We start from the raw sequence: 23,186 nt of genomic DNA, 5'->3' as shown, positions 1-23,186 counted from the left end.
AATAGTTGGACCCAGCAGAGCTGCTAGATTAGGAGTTGATGGAGTCGTTGCAGATACCAGGGTCCAAAGTCCAGCTTGAACCTGGTTTGTGCAGTTCTTTGTCAAGCTAGCAGCCATTCTTGTCACTGCCAAGCTAAAGTGACTTCTGTCAACAAAGGTCAACAGACAAAAGGATATTTCTACTGGCAGTTCAAGATTTTGATCAAACTCCTTCTTCAGAGCTGGAACCTTCCTCTTGTGTCAGCTTTCTGTTCCCATCTCTATGGTAACGGTCAGTTTTGACCCACGTCTTCAATCAGCTGTCAAATAAACTAAAACAATTTTCTATCCTCCAAGTTGTTTCCATCTCTTGGTGACCTTGTTAGGCTTCCTTATCCATGGAAATATTGGTTTGAAGATTTAGTTGTGGGCCTCTGGACCTTTTTTTAGTCACTAAACCCTCGATTTCAGTTTAAAAAATGGTAAAATGAACCTCAAGAAAATCCTAGAAATAAACCAAAGGTTGTTGTGCTTCCTGACCGTTACTGAGGGTGTTAGAACACATCTCTGACAGGGATTGGTTTGATTTAGTATTCATTTTAATATCATTAACTATTGGAACATCCATGGTGTTATGGGTCAGTTTAGACCCTCATATATTTACTTCAATAAAAGGTAAAAAAGTCTCTTTTTCATCAACAGAACTTTAATACAAACACAAAATGAAAAGCAGAACAACCCAGAACCCAAAATGTGGATTAGGAAGGTCAACAAACAACAACCAGTCAAGCAAACCAAACCAACAGAAACCACTTACTGGTTCAAAACCAGTAAAAAACAAAAACAGAGGAAAAGTCTCTGTTTGCAAGAACATGCATGTGTGTGTGTGTGTGTGTTTGTATGTTTGTGTGTGTTCAGATGTGTGTGTATCAAAAACTGACCCACTTCTTTTGCCAACATGAGCCCACAGTGGTGGTGTCTCCAAAGAGGTGGAGCTCTGTCCTTCACCTGCTAGGTTCCAGCAGGCAGCTCAGGTCTAGTTTTCTTCACTGAGCCACCATGATGAGTTTCCTCTGAGAAGTTCTTGTCCAATGTCCCCAGTCTGAGACCCCAGCTCCACCCCATGGACAGCCTCCTGGATGATGTCCTCAAGCAGCATCCCTGTTTGTCTCCTGGCTGCAGCTGGACACCCTCACAGCCCATAGACAGAGACAACCAGCACTGGCATCATTTTAATGCCACTGTTCAACAGTGAATCTGCTGGTTTCCTGTTTTTAGGAGCTGATGGGAGCTGCACAGAGAAGCTCTTTGAGACAGGAACCATTCAGAGCTCCACCCTGCTTCTTCCAGCAGGATCCACAGATCCACCAACACACCAGCTGGCTGATGTCCATCCCATCCATCCATTGTCTTCTGCTTATTCCTTATGTTAAGGGTCGCGGGGGGGGGGGGGGGGGGGGCTATGCCAGTATCTTCAGGCGAGAGGCAGGGTTCACCCTGGACAGGTCACCAGTCCATCACAGGTCCAACACATAGAGACAGACAACCATTCGCTCTCACAGTCACACCTACAGTCAATTTAGAGTCTGGATTAACCTGGTCCCCTCTTGATGTCTTTGGACTGTGGGAGGAAGCTGGAGTACCAGAGAGAACCCACACAGGAACAGGAGAACATGGAGACTCACACAGAGAGATCCTGTGCTGGAGCCGGGACCTTCTTGCTGTGAGGAGACAGTGCTGACCACTGCACCACCGTGCAGCCCTGGATGGAACACATTCCCATGAAAATGCTGCTTTTATTGTGAGGCTTGGCCTCCAAATAGTCCACACATTCAACTCTGATGTCATCAGATCAGAAGGTGGCAGTGTTGTGTCTGTTTGTGTGTCTCTGGTCCCTCTGTTCCTGCCTCTGCTGTCTTCTTTCAGGTCTTCTTGATGGTCCGGCTTCTTCTCCTTCATCGAGGGGTTGCTCTCACAGAGTGGAAGCCTTGTAAACCTGGTGATTCCAAGATGGCTGCTGCATTCATTCCTCGTTACTGTTATGGTGTTGATTCACTACACGCCCACATTGTTGTGCTGATTAGAGAAAAAGGTTATGTTTCCATCCAAGTGTCCTGCACAACTCTCAGCTAGTAACTTAACATAAGAGGTAACTTGGTGTGCAGAGTAGAAAATACTTGAAGTGGGAAGACTGAGAATACTTCAATATGTGAGCCTGTGTACTTGAGCTTTGGCCTTGTTTCAGTGTCAGGAACCAATCAGAGCAGCCTCCTCCTGACTAAACAGCTCTACTCATCAAGCCCCTGACCCCAGACTCTTCTTGGTGAACTGATCAGAGATCAGATTAGTAGACAAGCAGTGAAACAAAGGGAAACTTCCTCATTCCTGAACGCAGCTTCATCAAACAGAGCAATGCTAACTGTTCACCTGCAGTGTTGTTCAAGAGGGGTGGAGAGAGCAGGGAGGAAGAGAGGTGGAGAGAAGAGCATGGGGTCTCCATCCAGGGATCTGCTGTTATTTTCTCAGCCCCCCTCCTCCCTTCCTTCCTGCTCACACACTTTGTCACGTGGACACGTGTTATTTGTAAATGGAAAGCTGCCAGAGTTCAACAGGGCTGAGTTTTCTCTCCAGTTTGACGGCCAAATTTGGTCAAATAATTGGAGATGAAGAGGAAGAGAGCTTTGTATCGTCCACGTTTGTGAGGAAGATCTTTTCATGCCATCACGGAGGAATCGCTCTCTTGATTTCTTTTGTTTTTGAAAGAAAGATATGGTCAGTTCCAAAAATTGGATCATTGTGATTGACAGGACCAGGCTCAGACTCAGGACAGAAGCAGGGTTCACGGCAAGGGACGTTGATGTTCTTGTACTCTGAGCAGAGAAACCAAACGGCTGCAAACGTATCCACTAAATCTAGACTATCAGATAAAACTTTCAAAAACTCTCAGGGGCCGAAGAACACAAGACAGGCACGGCTGCATTAACAAGGTAGAGGCTGTGGCAGGAACTGTGCATCAACGGGCTGGAGTGAGCACACAAGGACGAGACAGGAGTGAAGGGTGGATGAGGCGTCATGAAGCCTGTGGACGCCATGACACTGTGTTACTGTCACTGAATACTGACACCTGCTGGACTGTAAACTTCCCTGCAGGCTTGACCGACTGAACTGACACTGATTTGATGACCCGTGAACACAATGAGATCATTGAAGTCTTTGCGTTCATACTGGATCGTTCCATGTCTTTGAACAATGGGACCATGATGTGAAAGTCTCAGTGAAAGTGATGGGAATGAGGACGCTTTGTTTTTACAATTTTTATTAAAAAAAGAAGTTTTTCCAACGTTTTCAAATCAAGTCTGTTGGGTTTCTTGAAGCGATTTCTCCTGCCGTGGAGAACACACGCTCACATGGCCCTGATGATGACGGCCTGCACAGGAAGTCTGTGGCCAGCAGGAAGAGGCTGGGACAGGCAGTCTGCTGGCTCTTCAGTGCACCAGAGGATCTTGAGTCCGTCCAGTATCTGCTAGTATCGCTGTACTTGATGTACTTGATGTACTTGATGTACTCGCTGTACTTGATGTACTCGCTGTACTTGATGTACTCGCTGTACTTGATGTACTCGCTGGAGTTCCACTTCTTCCAAGTCTCCCCACTTCATCATCCAAGTGCTGCCACAGGTCATTTAAAGAAAAAACAAACAAACAAACAAACCGTCCTTTTAGTACAATTTCCAAAAACCAACACGATGATGAACAACATGGCTGATGGGGCTGAGAGAGCTGTGATGGAAACGAAGCTGCAACAGACGCGCGGACCAGAGGGAGGAAACCACGGCGTTTCACTGCTTTACATTTAGAATCTCACGCCAAGCCGGAGAAGCAGGTCCTGAATCAGTCACGTGGTCACTGCCGGCTGAAGAGGCTTTGGACGTCACCACATACGTCATCAATACGCGCTTCACAAAAGGAGAAGAAGACGCGGGAAGCTTTGAACACAACAAGGAAAGACGGAGAAGTCCGTGAAGCCCCGGCCTCGGTCTTTGTCTCCTGAAGGCTGAGTGGCGCCGGTAGAACCTCAACATGTGCGCCGCGCAGCTGCTGCGGGTGTCGGTCCAGGAGCGGATCCTCGCCGCCGCTGAAGACTTCCTGCTGCAGCTGGGAGAAGGAGACTCAGCGGCTGGAGTCCCAGTGCTGAGAGCGCTGCTCACCGAGCGGCTGGCGGCGGCCGCGGAGCAGATCGTGGCTCTGCTGGAGGAAACCGTGGCGGAGTACAAGCGGGAGAGCCGCCGTCAGAGGTTGCTGCTCGATGCCGTGCTGAAGCCCCGAGTCAGGCTGGACAGAGCAGGTGAGTCCCCCGGACCTGCTGGGCCCCTCATTCAGTCCAGGAAGTGGAGCTGCAGCAGGGCCGGTTCTAGACAGGCATTTGTAAGGGGGCAGACAGGAATGTGAAGGGGGCACATGGTGGCGACTGAAGCCTGAGTTATGCTTCTGCGTCGTGGCGACGCCGTAGCCCCTACGTCGTCATTGTGCATTTATAGTTCTGTGTCGAGGGAACGCGTTGCTCTGTAATTCACCGCCAAGCCACTAGAGGGGTGTGGCTTTATCTTCGTATGGTTTTGGGGGACTCTTGTCGAATTCCTTAGTTTTCTTCCGGTCAAAGCACATGGGTCAGAGACAGAGACAACAATGGAAGTTGTAAAGGTGGTCATACCTGCGAACCTCCTCGATAACTCTTTCTTCGGCTTGGTCCATTTTTATTTTTGCGTGTTGCTCTCACCACAGAAACTTAAAAAATAGCGGTGTTGTTGTGCTGAACCGGAAACGTCGTGTGAGCGGACCAATCACAGTCCGTTGACGTTCACGTCACAGTCAGGATTTTTTGGAGGTGCACGTCGGGCTACGGCGTAGGGGTCTGCGTTGACGGCATAGGTACGGCGTCGCCACGACGCAGAAGCATAAATCAGGCTTGAGGCCGGAAAGGGTGTGGTGGTTTTGGGGGGGGGGGGGGGGGTAAGGTGGTTCTCTGGATCACTGTTTTTGTCATGTAATTGGATTGCACTTTGTCAGACCTTCACCCTCAGACCGGTCCAACCTGGTCCCACATGAAGGCTAAAGCCCAGTTCACACTGCAAGATTTTAGGCGTCAGTGACTTCCCTCCCCCAATCAGGCTGAGGCATTAATGAACGCTCCTGTGCGCCGACAAATCTTGTTGTGTGAACAGCAGCCTGATTGAGCGTCGATGGTGTGAACAGCAGGGCCTGTCGCTAACAAAAGTAGCGTAGTTTGAACAGGGCTTGAGCTTCTGCAGGTGGAACTCTGAGGGTCCCTGAGGCCCCAAACCCCTGACCAGGAGCAGGTGGCAGTCCCTCGGGGCCAAATTAAAAAAGAAAACTAATAAAACATTTCTGGTTCCAATTCTGAGATCAACTTACAAAATAAAGTCAGACTCGATAAGAGCTCTCAATGTAGCCGATATTTACCAAACTGAAGGGTTGGCGTTGTGTTAAACCTCTTGTTTGTCTTCTTGTCCTGTTCTCAGCTTCTTGTTTGGAGCACCTGAACAGCTCCACTCTCCTTTCTCACCCATCCACTCCTCAACAACAGCCTCCTGTTTCCCTTTGCAAACTCTAACAAACCTCCATATCCAAGTCATTTGTTCTGGACTTCTCATGGCCCAAGTTGACCAAAGTCCTCTTTCTTTGATGGAACGTGGTTTGATGGTAGGGGGTTCAGATCTGTGACAAAGCAGAGAAGGAACTCTCCCAAGATGCTGAGACGCATCAATGACAGGGCTCGGAGGGAAAGAGAGGAGGTGAACCTGTCCTCTCAGTGCTGCCTTTTCCAATGGATTCTTCAGCTTCTGCAGTAAATCTGGTCCACATTCAGTTTGTGGCTCATCTGTTACTTTCTGAAGGGAGAGAGAGAGAAAGAGAAACGTCAGTCTGAGTGCAACCCAGTGGGCCAAAATCCCATCACAGCGATGTGAAAGACTCATCGCCTCTTATCGCTCATGCTTGACTGCAGTTATTGCTGCAAAAGGTGGTTCAACCAGCTGTTAGGGTCAGATACTGGGCAAATACTTTTGTACAGCACTGTAACTCTCATTCTCCTGCAGGATCACATGATAGAAATTAACTGATGAATCAACTAGCAGATGTGATTATGAATGGACAAAACCATTCAGCAGAGGGGACCTATGACCTTTGACCTGGGCGACCCAACGTTGATCCAAGCATCTGAAGCCAGCGTTTCTGTTCCCAGTTTGCTGACTGGTCCTCAGTAGCAGGACGTCTCTGTTCATTGAGTTGATTTCTGTTTCTGTCTGTTGCTCCGCTGTTTCAGAGTCAAATGAAGAGATTTCTGATGTTGCTGTTTGTGTCCTGCAGATGTGGAGCAGCTGCTGCTGATTAAAGAAGAGGTTCCCCCTGAGCTGCAGGACCCAGAGCCCCCCCACATTAAAGAGGAGTGGGAGGAGCTCTGGACCAGTGAGGAGGGAGGGCAGCTTCAAGGGCAGCAGGAGGCTGATATCACCACGTTCCCCTTCACTCTGGTCCCTGTGAAGAGTGAAGGGAACAAAGAGAAACCTCAGTTCCCACAGCTTCACCAGAGACTAACTGAGGAGAACTTGAAAGAAGAGTCTCTGAGCAGCAACCCAGTTCATCCTCTGAAAACAGAAGCTGATGGAGAAGAGAGTGGAGGACCAGAACCAGCCAGCAAGGTAGATCCAGATCCACTTGTACAACCCCAGACTGAAGACCAGATGTCAGACTCTTCTGAAGCTGAGACTGAAGTCAGTGAGGATGAGCGTCCCTTTAGGTGCTCAACATGCAGTAAAGATTTTGATTACAGAGGTGGTTTAGATACACACATGAGAACTCACACTGGGGAGAAACCGTTCCCCTGCTCAGTTTGTGGCAAAAGATTCTCAGTTAAGGGAGATCTGAAAAGACACATGAGAACACACACTGGGGAGAAACCATTTCCCTGCTCAGTGTGTGGAAAAAGATTCTCATTGAAGGGACATCTAAAAAGACACATGAGAACACACACTGGGGACAAACCGTTTCTCTGCTCAGTTTGTGGCAGAAGGTTTTCAGAAAAGGGATGTCTGAAAAAGCACATGAGAACGCACACTGGAGAAAAACTGTTTCCCTGCTCAGTTTGTGGCGGAAGATTTGCAGAAAAGGGATATCTGAAAATACACATGAGAACACACACTGGGGAGAAACCATTCCTTTGCTCAGTTTGTGGCAGAAGATTCCCAGTGAAGGCAAATTTAGAATCACACATGAGAAGACACACTGGGGAGAAACCATTTCCCTGCTCAGTGTGTGGAAAAAGATTCTCATTGAAGGGACATCTTAAAACACACATGAGAACCCATACTGGGGAGAAACCACCTTGCCATGCTGTGGCTTTGAAGCGTGACAAGAGAGCGAGACGCAGGTTGAAGGCCCATCCAGCCATCCAGCCATTGTCTTCTGCTTCCTGTTAAGGGAAGGGGGGGGGGTGGAGCTTATCCCAGCGTCTATGAGCAAGAGGTGGGTTCACCCTGGACAGGTCGCCAGTTCATCACAGGGCCAACACATAGAGACAGACAACCATTCACTCTCACAGTCACACCTACGGTCAATTTAGAGTATCAATCAGCCTCGTCCCCTCTTGATGTCTTTGGACTGTGGGAGGAAGCTGGAGTACCAGAGAGAACCCACACAGGAACAGGGAGAACATGGAGACTCACACAGAAAGATCCGGCACTTGAGCTGGGACTCGAATCCGGAACCTTCTTTCTGTGAGGCAACAGTGCTGACCACTGCACCACCGGGCAGCTCAAGTTGCAGGCCAAATAATGAAATTATTTCATGAAGAAAAAAATGCAACGATAAACCAAAATTGAACTCAGACAACAATGTGATGTGATCGTCAGTACAGTTGGTGGTGTGGGTTCGTGTGGCCATGTGTGTAAGGGAGGTGGGAGGAAGAGATGTTGGCTGCTGAACTTCAAAGAGACAATGGATGAGGAGGAAGAGAGGCTCCTGGCCAGCAAGGCGGGTTCTGTATGTAGAGAGCACCGGGCCCAGGAGCTTCAACTAGGAGGAACGAACAGCCCCTCACCCTCCAGATACCTGCTGCAACACAACTGCTTTCTCCAGGATTTTTGAGAGGAGGGGAGGTTAGCTATCAGTCCATAGTTGGCTGGAACCTCAGGGTCTAGAGGAGGCTTCTGAAGCAGTGGTTTAATGACAGCTCCCTTCAAGGACTGTGGTTCATGTCCTGTTACTACAGACAGAGGAATCAGATTGAATAAAGAGGTGCTCACTGAGGGAAGACTTCCTGAAGCAGCCTAGTAGGAAACAATCTAAGAGACAGGATGAAGGTTTTGATGAGGTCATCATTGAATGAAGTTCTGGACTGTTAATTTGATAAAAGTGGTCTAAAGAAACATCTGGTTTAACAGCAGTTTCTGTGTTTACTGAGGCGGCTCTGGCTCTACTGAGGACCTTCTTATGTATTTTAAGACGATTCTGCCTCTTGTTTAGTTGCCAAGTGTTGAATTCTACCACAGAGCTGTTCTCTGTTGTTAATGTTCTTCTTTTTATAGGACCGATGGAGTCGTTAGTGTGGTGGTGTTTATTGTACTACTGTGTTGTGATGTCAAAGTCTACGTCAAGCATTGTGACAGCCGCCAATCACAAGCCACAAGTCTCCAGTCACGAGCTGCTCGTCTCAAGCCTCCAGGTTTCCCTGGTCTCTCACCTCCAGTCTCTCATCTTCAGCCAAGTCTCCAGTCTCTCCAGCCTCCAGTCTCTCCAGTCTCCAGTCTCTTTAACAAACCTCTTTTGTGCACCCTCCTTACCCTCCTCTTCATTTGGGTCTACTTCCCTTCACCCTGCCTCCTGACAAACAAAGGAAATGCGTCACCAAACAAAGGAAAAAGCAAGCTTCTGCAGCAGTGAGCCTGCAGTTTTATCCACCATGAGATCAACCTCCAAATGACTCAACTCAGAACAGGCATCTCTGTTGTTGTCATCCATCCAGTTACTGAACAGTGAACTTAAAGTTAACAGAAGAATGGAAAGTTTATTAAAAGACAAGTTTATGAGGACCGTTAATCAAAAGGTTTAAAGAGAGTATTTTTCTTAACTCGCTGTACAGTTTTAAAGTTGTCAGTGCTTTTGTTTCCATGTTGAGGCTCTGCTTGTATCCTCACCCCTGTGTTTGACTATTTGGAGTGGATGTTATCAACCTTCATCTACCCTAACTGACCAATTAACAGCCTGGTGTCAAAGTGCCGCCGGGTCTCATTTGATGGCCGAGGGTCCGACCTCATTTTGTAAAGTAGACGCCTGTCTCAAATAAACGCCAGGTTCGTTTAAATGCCTGGGGGCCATTATTTGAGATTAATTTGATCTTAACTTGGTTTCATGTAAGATTTTGCAATTTATTTTAACTTCCCAGTAATTTATGTCTCATGATGTCAGTGCACCGCAGACAGCAAATCTTCAAGCTCACGGTTCCATGCAAAAAAAGAAGAAAAAAAAAAGATCTTCAAGGTGGTAACGCGTCGTTGTGAATGTGTAGATCTGCTATTTTGGCCTCATGAGACTGTCGTGGAAGTGGAAGGATACGGGCCTCAAGTTGTCACGCCCCTTTTCTTCCTAATAAAGTGTTCTTGTGTAAAGTGTTCTCTGGACAATCTTGATATTTGCACTACTGTTCTTTAAAGTACTACTGTATATTGTTATACCTTGTATACCTATTGCTAAAAAATAATAATAATGGCCCAGTGCTGGCCAGTGCCAAAATAAAAGCCTGTTACCAATTGACGCCTGGTCTCTTTTAAACGCCCGGGCCACTAATTAGTCATTTACTGTCTCTCTAAAGGAAAGAGCAACAATACAGTTTAAATAGATTGATTGAAGGCAATCAACAAAAACAGCATTTGCCATTTTTCATGTTTTTCACTTTTCAATTTTTTTTAAAATCTAAGTTCTGTAGAAAAGAAAATCACTCTTCTTCTTCTTCTTCTGTGTTTTACGGCAACTGTTGTCCAAGTTCGAAACTCCACATTAGAACTGCAGCATCAATCAATCAATCAATGGATTTGGATGGATTTTGCGTTTGTTTTGTCTTGTCTTTTATTCCTTGTACTTGTGGTCATCATTGTCTCCAATCAGAAAATCTGAGGCTGGGACGTCTTGATGACGCTTGAAGAAAGGAAGCAGGTCTCAGAGGAGTGTGGACAGTGCAGTCCTCAGCTTTCTAGTTCCTGGTCTCCAGCCCTTCTCTCTTGTTGAGCAGCCAGCATCTCAGAGCCTTGTCCAAGACCTGCAGCCAAACTGCACCGTCTTTTCCACATTCACCTTTAAAAACTGAGTGGATGTCATCAGGGAGGGAAAATGCTGGAGTTCCTTGTCCTTTGCTTGGATTTGTTTGCTTTTTTATTGAGTTTGACTCGCTGGAAGAAGACTTGTTGATCCAGGAATGAAGCTGGATTCTTCTGTGCAGAGCATTCATTGAGTTGAAGTGTGGCTGTACAGTCAATGATCAGTGTTATGGTTTCCTCTCCTGTGTTAAGTTGTTGCTCACACACACACACAAACACACACACACACACACACGTGTATCAACATGATGTTCCGAATGTTTCACTGTCTGTGGTTGTCCAGCTCTCCTTGCCTCTTCACTGTCATTGTCAGAACTCTGAGCAGTCTTCCTCTCCAGGTGATGTCTCTGAGTGATGATGATTGCTGTCTGTTCAACCAGCTTCATTTGTTGATATCTGAGAAGGACTGAAGACAGCAAAGTGTGCTGATTGGCCAACAACCCCTCACAGGTCAAAGGTCACTGCTCTGAGGCGGACCAGTTTACTGTAACAGTGGTGGCACCATCCACTGCTGGCGCTCTCTTCAGTGCTTCTTGTTTCTGCCCTTTGTGTGTGAGCTCCTAGAGCAGCTGGTCCGGCTCCTCCCCTTTTCTTTTCTATTCCTCTAATTTATTTTTTGATTTTCTATTTTTGTAATTCATCATCGATCTCGGCTCACGGTCGCTACACTCTTGACCTCCTGTGAGCCTTGAAGAGAGAGAAGCCACCTTTGTGACGGAGAAGAGCAGCTTAGTCCAGGCAGCCAGCAGCCTGAGACCAGAGGGTAGCCCATCAACACGCTTCCCTTCTTCATCGAGCGAATCTCAGCGGGAGCCACGGTCGACGAGGTGGAGGCTTTGGAGGCCGTCCTCCCACCAGTTCGTTGGAGAGGCGTCGTACATCGATGGGAGAATCCAGCTGAGAACGTGAGCCGGTTACGTTGGTTTTCACCGATTCAGGCCTGGACTCCTCCTGATTAAGAGTCTCATGCTCTACCGACTGAGCTAGTCTGGCTACACCTGAGTAGCTTCAATAGCCTGAAGTGATCAGAGTGAGAGACGCTACAAGCTCTTCATCAGACTCACAGTCACATGAGCCATCACATGATTGATGAATGACCACAAACACCTTCATCTTTGACAAAGAATTAAAATAAAAGGTGAACCACAGATGAGACACCAGTGGTAAAAACACTAAAGTGCTGTCAAGGAGAAACAGGATACGAGCAAACACACACACAAGTTACAGAGAGAGAACTCTCCCAGAGGGAACCACTCAAAGGAGAACCTAGAGATCATCAGGCTGGATGACCTCATCAACATGAGACAGGTGGATAGGAAACAAGCTCAGAGATGTCAGGAACATGAGATCCAAGTGGTGAGAGAGCAAGAACTGGTGAGGTTCCAGAACCAGGAGTGAGGTGGAGCCTGCATCACCTACTGGGAGCTTTTAGTCTAAGGTTCAACTTGGACTTGAATGATTTCTGCAGAGACAACGTGCAGGGAGGGAATTTGGAGATGAACAAGTTCCTCTCAGGCTTTCATGGAGTTTTCAGGGGTCAAACAGACCCTCCTCTGATTGGTTGTCAGATGTGTTCTCATTGCACCACAGCCTCCAGGTTGAGGGTTCTGATCCGAGTCAGACACATTGATTCTGATGCTGCTGAGCCTGAAGGGAGGATGAAGAAAGGAGTGTCTGAGAGAGCTTCACCAGACAAACTGTCCAGTTGAACAACAAACACTAGTCAGTAGGAATGTTGCTGCTGGGACCCTGATTCAAACCAGGGTTGCTGCAGCCACAACACAGAGGACTGACCACTAGAGGATCAGGGCCTCCTGGAGGCTGAGGTTGGAGCTGCTATGTCTTTGTCTCACTGAGAGATGAAAGACAATTGGAGTCCACAAAGAAATCATTGAGAAATCAAGGAGAGATCAAAGAAAGAATTCTAAGATCAAACACAGAACTCTGAGATCAAAGACAATTGGAGTCCACAAAGAAATCATTGAGAAATCAAGGAGAGATCAAAGAAAGAATTCTAAGATCAAACACAAACACAAACCCAACCCAACGACTCGGGTCCTGGACACCAGCAGACCTCTCAACACCTGCAGCATTTTTTCAGCTCCACACAAACCCAAAATTCACTGAATTTTTAGATCAAACACAAAACTCTGAGATCAAAGGTTGAAGTTTCCCAAGGTTCAGTTCTAGCTCAGACCCTCTTCAAGGTGGAACCAGCAGAGGAGCTCAGGAGAGATAACTGGACAGCAGCAGGACAGAACAGAGGCTCTCCACAATGGCAGGAGACAGGAAACAGGTTTGGACCATCTGGGCTTCTGTCCACTTTGATGGTTTTCAAACATTGAAGGAAATTGTAAAAATCAACATTGTGGTAAACGTTGGTTTGCCAGTGTGTTTACATCAGGATTTATATTTGAGTGTGTTTGCTCATCTGTTCCAGAAGCTTCTTCTAGAGTTGAGCCTGGATGAGTGGAGGGACCTTTTTGACCATCAGGACTGGTTTTTGATGGCCTGATGGTGCATCGGGGTCATCATGGTCCTCCACCATCTGCAGGGGTTCCAGGACTGTTGTGGTGTTTGTGGGAACTGCAGGGAGAAGCCCTCAGACCTGGAGAGGAAGTCCTGACACCAGCAGACCCCTCACCACCTGCAGCCTTTTTCCAGCTCCACCAAACCCACCATTCACTGCCTCCTCATCATCTGGGCATCAAAAGCAGCTCAGACCTGCTGCAGCTCAGAGACCTCAGCCATTTTTAGGATGTCTCCATGATTCTCCTTCACAGGATTTTCATTCAGAAACAAGAGAACTGTCAAAGACCACAACAGTTTTCAGCTTGCTGCTAAACAGTACTTCAACTACCATTCCACTGTGTAATGGCAGTGACTGATGTGTACTATATGCAGTACTAATCAAGTACAGCCCTGACTGATACTTTATCTCCAGTGATAGGAAGGATAAGAATGTTGAAATGGACCCAGCAGGAAGAGAATCTCAAGTCATGGCAACTTTACTGAGCAGCACTCAGTTAAGTTCAGGAAACACCAGACAGTTTTACCACCTGTCAGTGAAGTAGTCAGTAAAATAAATACTACACTGAACAGTAGTGGAGGGAGAGCAGAGCTGGAAATAAGACCTTACTGGAGGGAATGAATCTAGAAATGTTAGCGTTCTTTCAGTTGAAGAAATCAGATTTGGGAGGGATGCTCTGGACGTTTTCATCCATTTTTATTTCATCCAGATAAACAAATCATGTCTTCTACCTGGACAGAACACGCCTTTAAAAAGTATTTAGAAAGAATCCAGGTCCTGAGGGGGTTGTGGCTGTGGCTGTTCTGGTTGGTGTTGAGGCAGGGCTGCTGAGGAGGACGCTGGTGTGGATGCTCTCTGTGTTGCTGATGGCATGGATGGAGTGCTGCTGAGCTCTGCAGCTGTCTGAGCAAGGCTGCAGCGTCTGGGTCTCGGGGCGTCCGTTCCCTTCCCTCAGTGTGTGGCTTGACCAGGGAACTTCCCAGCTCCTCCACAAACATTCTCCTCTTGCTCTTCTTGGTTGAGCTCCACTCCTGGTGGATGTGGGTCCACAACACCAATGTTTCTATGCAGACTCATCAAGGATGCTGCAAAACACAAGAATCCACCCCAAGCCTTTCTCTTCAACCATGTTGAGGTCTTCATGGCTGGGATGATGCAGGTTCTCTTTCTTTTTTTTTTTGAATGTTAAATAATTAATGTTTATTATGTTTTGTTCCAGTGTTAATTTGATGATCTAAACCTGATATTTAGACAATCAGACAGCACAAAAACAGAAAATGCCACCATATCATTGAAATTTTCTGACATACAAATGAAGGTGTTGACTCTTTTTGTATAAGCACCTCCCCTCTGTAGGGCTGGTGGCGCAATGGACAACGCGTCTGACTTCGGATCAGAAGATTCTAGGTTCAACTCCTGGCCAGCTCGCTTTAAACTTTATACTGAGAAGATGAAGTGAGAACCACTGATCAAAGTCACTGAAGTCCTCCCAGGTTCCCTCCTTGTCTGCTGGAAACATGAACACATGAATGATCCTGCTACCTCTCATGTTAAGCTGCACTTGACAGTGACAGCAGGAGAACAAAAATCCCAGTGTGTCATCAACATTTCCTGTCAAATCAATGATAGAAGCTGTTGAGTTTCTGTATCAGAACAAGGAGAAATGAGCCCCAATGAAACAGTGATGGTTCTTGATTATGATTTTGTTCTTCACTCCTACACCAGAGAGTGAAAGTGTGGGCTGGCTGGGAGCAACTGCCTGCTTCAGAGTGGGAGGAGCCTCAGGACTTTCCAGTGAGAGCTGCAAACTTCCACCAGCGCCCAGTGCCAGCAGGTCTTCATGATGGAGCTGAGAAGAGCACAACAACACCAGAGCACTGGAGAGGAGCACAACACTTCTTTGCTTCCTGGCCACTCTCATGTCTGTCTGTCCATCTGGAGCTGGGGGGAGGAGCTTCACATGTTTTTCTTTTTTAAAAAAGGGAATGACATGACTTCCTCTGTATGTTAGAATATGAACGACTAAAAATGTTCATCCCCAGTTCAAAGTTAGAATTAAATTTAAAGTAGAAAACTCTTCCCTCTTCAATCCTGTCACTCAGTGTTGTAAACTGTTTCAAACAAATTCTACTGTTCAACAGTTCAAGTGTTTCTAATGAAGCTGAATGTTCGCCTCTTCTTTCCTCAGTTGTGTTTCTTTCATGTCCTCCTGAGATCAAAGACAGAATTCTGGGTACAAATAAAGACACCATCAAAGCCCCCTGATGACATCATCATCAATTCTGTCTTTGATCTGTGTCTGTCCAGTTTGTCCTGAGTGGATCCAACAGTTTCCCATGGGTGACTCTGTCGTGGTCTCTCTCCTGCTGTCTCCAACTCTCAGAGTGCTTCTACTGGTTTCTCACCATCGTCCGTGTTGTTAGGCAGAGCACTGGTTAGGACTGAGGCCAGTGATGTCATCACCCCCAGCTGAGACCTGCCAGGTGATCCTGCTTCATTCAACTCTGCTGCCTCTGCCACTGCCCTGACTGGTGAGGCTGACAGCAGGTTCTCTCTCATCTAAACTCTCTGTTTACAATGGAGGCTGAAATCCTTGTGATTGGTGGTTCAATCATCAGGTCTGTTGAACTCCCAGGTGCCATCACCTGCTGTCTTCCTGGTGCCAAAGTTGTGGACATTATTGAACGTCTCCAGGACTCATTGATCTCCACCCCTCAGCTCACATCCTGATTATACAAGTGTGTGAATGACATCACGAAGAGGCAGCCAATCATACTTCATGACCAGCTTGAGTCTCTTGCTAGTTCAAATCAGAGTCTGGGTAAATTCTGTGTTTTTTCTGGCTCCATCTCTGCTCCTTCCAGAAGCAGGGAGCATTTCAGCCTCTTTCCAGTCTGCATGAATGCTGAAAGGCTTCTGTACTGTTTGGCTTTGCTGTTTCCTGCAGCTTGGACATCAGATTAGAATGAACCACACTCACTAACTCACCTGTTCTTAACCACTGAGAGCTGATTTGGTTAAACATGGAAAAACACTGACTCACTATGAGGATGTTCTCCTGCCCTGTGTGGGTGGAGCCAAGAGAGTAAAAAGACTGAGACCCAGAAATCAGGGCTTCTTCTCCTCCATCTTAAGGTGCTTAGACTGAAGTCTCAGCTCTGACTCTAGATCTGTTCTCTGTGTGCCAACATAAATGTGATTGGACCAGAGAAGTTGATGAGGATTTTGTTAACCTGAACCATGATAGAAAATTGTTTTAGTTTATTTGACAGCTGATTGAAGACGTGGGTCAAAACTGACCGTTAACATAGAGATGGGAACAGGAAGCTGACACAAGAGGAAGGTTCCAGCTATGAAAAAGGAGTCTGCAACCATTAACAGGAATGAGCGGAAGACAATGGATGAATGGATGGATGGATGTTCGTGAAAATTTAAACCAGACAACCACTGTAGTCACTCCTACATGATAAGCGCCATAATTTTTCTCACTCATGTCTTTTTTTTTTTAACTGGTTCCATGGTGTAATGGTTAGCACTCTGGACTTTGAATCCAGTGATCCGAGTTCAAATCTCGGTGGAGCCTCCAGCAAGTCTGTGACGGACATTGAAAGAGGAATTGCATTTTTCTATGGCCAACTCGTGCTACTTGGCTGTGGCTGGTTGGGAGGAGGCTCAGGCCCTAACAACGCTGCCACCACCTTCAATTAAGACCTCAGTTTTGTCCTGGTTGAGCTGGACAAAGTTCTCTGTCACCATGACAGGTAAATGGACATCAACTGGTCCTGAGTCATCAGGAGACACGGCCATGTGAAAAGAAAGAATCGCTGCTAGCTTGACAAAGAACTGCACAAACCAGGTTCAAGCTGGACTTTGGACCCTGGTATCTGCAACGACTCCATCAACTCCTAATCTAGTATCTTTGCTGAGGGTCCAACTATTTTACAGAACATTTGAGCATCACAACACTTAGCAGGACCTTCAAGTTGGATTCTCAGAGACTATTTCCCCAACCACTACATTGGCATCTACACTACCCAGATAGCAGGAGTCTTTGGGCCAGATCTGTTTGAAAGCTTCCTGATCCGGCTGTGGTGCACACATGACGGTTGTGGCCCACACATGAAATACAGGTTTTAACCCGAAAGCTCCAAAATCCAAGGTGAAATGAAAATGTGTGGAACTAACTGGATTCGGTCCGAACATCCGAAGGTGCCAAATACTGAAGTAAAATCAGAACTGGACCAATCCTGGGTCTGGTGTGGTGCTGATCTGCAATCGGGATGCGGGCCGTTTTTGGGCCATCGTGCGTCGAGACACTGTTTGTGTTCAAAGTTAAAATCCCACAATAAGAAGTAGCTGAATCTGACAGGTGAAGGTTTGGAACTACAAGATGGTTGATGTTTCCTTGACTTGATGCTCTGACTGTCAGGGTGGATGACAGCTTCTTCTGCTGCTGCATCTGAGTGGCTAAGATTTGTGTCCAACCAGATCAACTTAAAGAGCTTCAACAGACAAACTGTCCAGTTTAACAACAAATACCAGTCAGTAGGGCTGGGTATCGATTCAGATTTTCCTAATCGATTGGATTCGATTTTCCGAGGTCCGATTCAATTCAATTCACAATTCAATCTGATTCAACGTCCATTTATTTATTTATTAAACCTGACCAAGTGACTGACAACAAAAAATGAATGTATATAAATCAAATTGAAATAAATTACAAGATAGACATTGTAAATAAAGTTTCTCCAAAGATGACACACATAAACAGGACACTCACTTAGCTACAACTGTCTCACAGCTTTTGTGCAATAACACTACAATGGTTGTGACAACTGCATCAGAACAGAATTAACAGCCATCTGTTGACTCAAATAAATGTAGGCAAATTAAAATAGCGCCAATATCTCAGTTTTTTGGAACATGGTCTGTATATTTGAAACATACAATGTAAACTGAAAAACACCATCAGACAAGTGGTGACATTCCATCTTGTTTTCCAGGCATTCTGAACTTCCTGTTTGGGTTTGGTTTGTTTTTCATTCATGCAAAAAAGAAAAGTATTTACAAGTCTAAACAGTTCTGAATTACTCCTTAAAGGGTTTTCTTGACACACGAATGAAAAAGATCTTGTAAACTTCTGAACAATAATCACAAACCTAAGTCCATAAAACTTCAAGACCTGTCATCCCTTTTCTTACTTGTTGGAGAGAGTAAGATTTTTCTGCATGAAAAGGAGTTGATCAACATGTTGAGGAGTAAGGCAGCTCCTTTTTGCCGTCACAACATCCCCAGTGGTGGAAAAAACCCGCTCGGACGGGACACTGGTACCAGGTACACAAAGGTACCGTTTTACTTGGTGGGCCAATAGGGGATCCTGCTTTGCATGTGTTCTCCACCAGCTGAGAGGATTCTCAGAGAGTGGAATGGGTGTTACTTCCCTGTATATTTTGATTTCATCCTGGGCCTTTTCAAATACAGTTTTCTGTGTAACTGTGTCTTTCCGCATGTAGGCTGACCCTAGGAGAGACATCAGTGCTGAGGATTCCTTTGGTCTCTTTGGTGGAGCAACATCTTCAACGGGATCAGGCACAGCTTCTTCTTTTCCACCAAAAGCAGATGTTTGCTGTTTGAAAATAGCAAGAAAATGATCTGGAAAGACACTTGGAACACAATTTAGAATACAACTGCTTAATATTAAAATAATGAAGACAAAGTAAATTTGAGATGAATACAGTAAAGTACAAAAACTGTAGGAAATAAGGTTTTTTTTGGTGTCAATGACTTACATTAGAAGCCTCCGCCTGTGCCACAACAGAAGCTTCAGTCACCAGTCGGGAGAATGTGTGGTTCCAGGCCTCATCAGACAAGAAAGGCAGAGCCTTGAAACGAGGGTCTGACGCTGAAGCAACATAGAGCCTGTCCTTCAAGGCACGAACCTTGAAAAGATATATTTGATCACTTAAATATAATTTAATTGGAAATGAATGTGCATGAATGCACACGCATTCACCTACATACTTTTTAAGCTTACCTTGAATTGAGGTTGTGGTCTGCTGCTGTCCTGACCTCTTTGATGACTGTTGAATCCTTGGGGACACAGCGCATCTCTTCCAACAGTTGTGCATGCAAAGGTGCAATGATGGACAGAGTCTGGGATTTTTCCTCAGACGTGGCAAGAGTAGCTGCTTTCAGTGGCTGAAGGGCTTTGACCACATCCTCTGGGACTCTTACGTCCACTTCTGTCAACGTGCAGACATCTTTCTCGTTTCTGCGTACTTCAGGTGACAGCAGAGCTGCTGAGATGGCTGGTTGCTGCTGGAGGAAACGGTCCAGCATCTCCAGTGAGCTATTCCAACGTGTCACCACGTCAATCACCATCTTGTGCTCAGGAAGCTCCAGCACCCTTTGCTTCTCACTGAGGATGCGGCTCGCCGTAGAGCTACGATGAAAAAATGCAGCCATGCGTCTGACTCTGCCGAGCAAGCGTGCAGCTGTAGGGACTTTCAGCGCAGTTTGCGAGGCTAAATTAAGAAGGTGTGCAAAGCAACCAATGTGCAACAAGCCCGTCATCTCCGCAGCGCGGACAATATTTGCTGCATTGTCAGTTTCGATGGCTGCCACCTTGTTCCTCAGCTTCCACTCGCCTATTGCACTGAATAACAGTTCGCTGAGTTTTCTCGCTGTGTGGCTGGTTTCCACGGCTCTGGTTTGAAGAACATGGCATGCGAGGACCCAGTCGCTAATGTAGTGAGCTGTAATGGTCAGATATGAATCTGTTGCTCTTGACGTCCAACAATCACAAGTCAATGCCACGTTCTCTGCTGAGTGAAGCGAAGTTTCGATGCTTTGTTTTAAGCTTGCGTTCATGTTTGGTATTGTCGAATGTCTTTGCATATAAAAACTGCGACAGCCTCGGTTATCTTATACCTGCTCCAGGCTGCGTTGTTTGAGCCGTGTCGACTGGTTTTCTGCTGGGTGATGTCTTGACAAGTGGAGATTTGTCGTATTCCCACAGTACTTTACCATCCCGTTGCATAGTTTGCATATTGCCCCCCCCCCCCAAGTCGTCGTTTTCTCCGTCCTTAAAACCAAAGTGCACCCAAACATCGGCCTTTAATCTCACCGAGTGTGCCTTCAGGGTTGTGCTTCAGTCCGCCATGTTTGCTTGACTGGTAGTAAATTCTCGCAAGATCACATTCCATTAAAACTGCCGCCAAACGCTGATCACGCGAGACTGCCAGAGTTGATACACAGGCTGTTCTCTGCAAGTTAGGAATCGATCTGTGGGTTTTATGAATCGATATCAAACCATGAAAAGGAAAATTGATTCAAATGGATTAAATAGATTTTTTAAACCCAGCCCTACTCATTAACGATAAATCTTCCATGCAAACCAAAGTTAAACACGGTGTTCCCCAAGGTTCAGTGCTGGGGCCGATACTCTTCACTTTATATATGCTTCCTTTAGGTCATATTATTCAAAAACACTCCATACATTTCCATTGTTTCACAGATGATAATCAATTATATTTATCAATAAAGCCGGATGAAGGCCAACAGTTATCCAAACTACAAACATGCATTCCAGACATGAAGGCCTGGATGACTTATAACTTGTTACTGTTCAACTCTGATAAGACAGAAGTTCCTGTGCTTGGCCCAAAACCCCTTAGAGACACATTATCTAGTGATGTCACTGCTCTATTGTAACTCTTTATTATCATATATTTTTATTTACTTTATTATCAGGCTGTACTAACAAGTGGTTGAAGACTCTGCAGCTGGTCCACAATGCAGGTGCATGCATAGAAATAAAGCGTAAAGCATAGACAAGAAGCATAGACAGAAACTAGGAAGAGAGAGCACATCACGCAAATCTTAGCTTCGCTGCACTGGCCTCCAGTAAAATCCAGAGTAGTGTTTAAAATCCTTCTCCCAGCTTGTGAAGCTCTTAAAGGACAATTCCATTGCAAAACAAACCAAATGTGTGTTCTTGTATTATTAATTATTTTTGAAGAATTGCAGGGATGTATTTTTGCAACATCCAAAAGTAACCTGGTTTGGTTGCATACTGCAAATTAGCTCTCAACACAGGTTTAACAGAAAAGTCACGCAGAATCTCGTGTCTTTCATGATGTTTCTTGTGTTGCAGCAGGTATCTGGAGGGTGGGGAGCTGTTCATTCCTCCTAGTTGGAAGCACCTGGGCCCATTTTTGATTTATCGTGGTGTTTTTTTTAGTTAAATACATTCATTATTGGCTTTCAACCTGCGTCTCCCACTCTTTTGTCATGGCTTCAGTGTCATGTTTGGAAAAATGGTTTCTCCCCACTGTGCATTCTCATGTGTCTTTTCAGGTGTCCCTTTACCGAGAATCTTTTAGCACAAACTGAGCAGGGGAATGGTTTCTCCCCAGTGTGCGTTCTTATGTGATTTTTCAGTTGTGCCTTTATCAAGAATCTTTTAGCACAAAGTGAGCAGGGGAATGGTTTCTCCCCAGTGTGCGTTCTCATGTGTTTTTTCAGATTTCCACTGTCTGACCATCTTTTTCCACAAACTGAGCAGGGGAATGGTTTCTCTCCAGTGTGTGTCCTCATGTGGTTTTTCAGATATCTCTTTTCCGAGAATCTTGTGCCACAAATTGAGCAGAGGAATGGTTTCTCTCTAGTATGTGTTCTTATGTGGCTTTTCAAATATCCTTGAACAGAGAACATTTTTCCACAAATGGAGCAGGGGAATGGCTTCTCCCCTGTGTGAGTTCTCATGTGCATTTTCAGATGCCCATTTTCTGAAAATCTTGTGCCACAAACTGAGCAGGGAAATGGTTTCTCCCCATTGTGCATTTTCACGTGTCTTTTAAGACCTCCCTTTTCTGAGAATCTTTTGCCACAAACTGAGCAGGGGAATGGTTTCTCTCCAGTGTGTCTTCTCATGTGTCTTCTCAAATTACCCTTTTCTGAGAATCTTCTGCCACAAACTGAGCATGGGAATGGTTTCTCCCCAGTGTGTGTTCTCATGTGATTATTCAAACTCCTTCTGTTCCTAAAACCTTTACTGCATGTTGAGCACCTAAAAGGACGCTCATCCTCACTGACTTCTGTCTCAGATTCAGAAGGACCAAAGTTCACGTTCCTGACGATATCTGATTCTCTTTCAGTCTTAACTCTTTGCTCTTTTGAGCTGCAATGAGTCACTTCCTGTCCTGGGCTCAGTTTCTGAAGCAAATTCCTCCTTGAGGTGGCCGTGTTATCAGGTCTGACCCAATCATCCTCACTGACTTCAGTCTCAGCTTCAGAAGAGTCTGATATCTGGTCATCAGTCTCAGGTTGTACAAGTGGATCTGGATCTACCTTGCTGGCTGGTTCTGGTTCTGGTCCTCCATACTCTTCTCCATCAGCTTCTGTTTTCAGAGGATGAACTGGGCTGCTGCTCAGAGACTCTTCTTTCAAGTTCTCCTCAGTTAGACTCTGATGAAGCTGTGGGAACTGAGGTTTCTCTTCGTCCCCTTCACTCTTCACAGGGACCAGAGTGAAGGGGAACGTGGTGATATCAGCCTCCTCCTGCCCTTGAAGCTGCCCTCCCTCCTCACTGGTCCAGAGCTCCTCCCACTCCTCTTTAATGTGGGGGGGCTCTGGGTCCTGCAGCTCAGGGGGAACCTCTTCTTTAATCACCAGCAGCTGCTCCACATCTGCAGGACACAAACAGCAACATCAGAAATCTCTTCATTTGACTCTGAAACAGCGGAGCAACAGACAGAAACAGAAATCAACTCAATGAAAAGAGACGTCCTGCTACTGACGACCAGTCAGCAAACTGGGAACAGAAACACTGGCTTCAGATGCTTGGATCAACGTTGGGTCACCCAGGTCAAAGGTCACCGGTCCCCTCTGCTGAATGGTTTTGTCCATTCATAATCACAAGGTGAGGTTTAACCACTCTAACAACACCAAATAGCCGTCAGCTATTAAAATCTTCTATGTTTTTACATTCCTGCTCAGTTGGAACACAATGGCCCTCATTACAGACACAACAAGACCAGAGACACTTGCTGGCTACCATTAGCATGAGTGCCGCCTCCCAGTGTCCTGGTCAGTGTGTGGGGTCCAGGGACGTCCTCTCCACTGGGAAAAGTGGGACAATTCTTGAATGGCCGGTCCAGCCCAGGCCAGCTGGGCAGGGAACAAAAATAACTTTTTAAAAGGCCTGTATAGTTTCCATTATAGGAGGCACAGTGGTGCAGTGGTTCAACCTGTCACCTCACAGCAACAAGGTTCTGGGTTCAAGCCCCG

General features: G+C 46.1%; 2 non-coding genes across 2 annotated transcripts; both read left to right on the top strand.

Moving 5' to 3' along the window:
• Positions 1-14,251: 14,251 nt before the first annotated feature.
• On the top strand, positions 14,252-14,324 carry trnar-ucg (transfer RNA arginine (anticodon UCG)). Its single transcript has one exon. It is a non-coding gene; the product is annotated as a tRNA-Arg (tRNA).
• Positions 14,325-16,407: 2,083 nt separating this feature from the next.
• On the top strand, positions 16,408-16,479 carry trnaq-uug (transfer RNA glutamine (anticodon UUG)). The gene has a single exon. It is a non-coding gene; the product is annotated as a tRNA-Gln (tRNA).
• The last annotated feature ends 6,707 nt before the right edge of the window (positions 16,480-23,186 follow it).

The sequence above is a fragment of the Aulostomus chinensis genome, chromosome 1 (genome assembly GCF_037954235.1).
Source record: "Aulostomus chinensis isolate RoL2024-O1b breed Wild chromosome 1, RoL_Achi_v1.0, whole genome shotgun sequence".
In the NCBI taxonomy this organism is placed as follows: Eukaryota; Metazoa; Chordata; class Actinopteri; order Syngnathiformes; family Aulostomidae; genus Aulostomus; species Aulostomus chinensis.
Note: the sequence above shows the minus strand (reverse complement) of the source record. Positions and strands in the feature narration are given on the sequence as shown.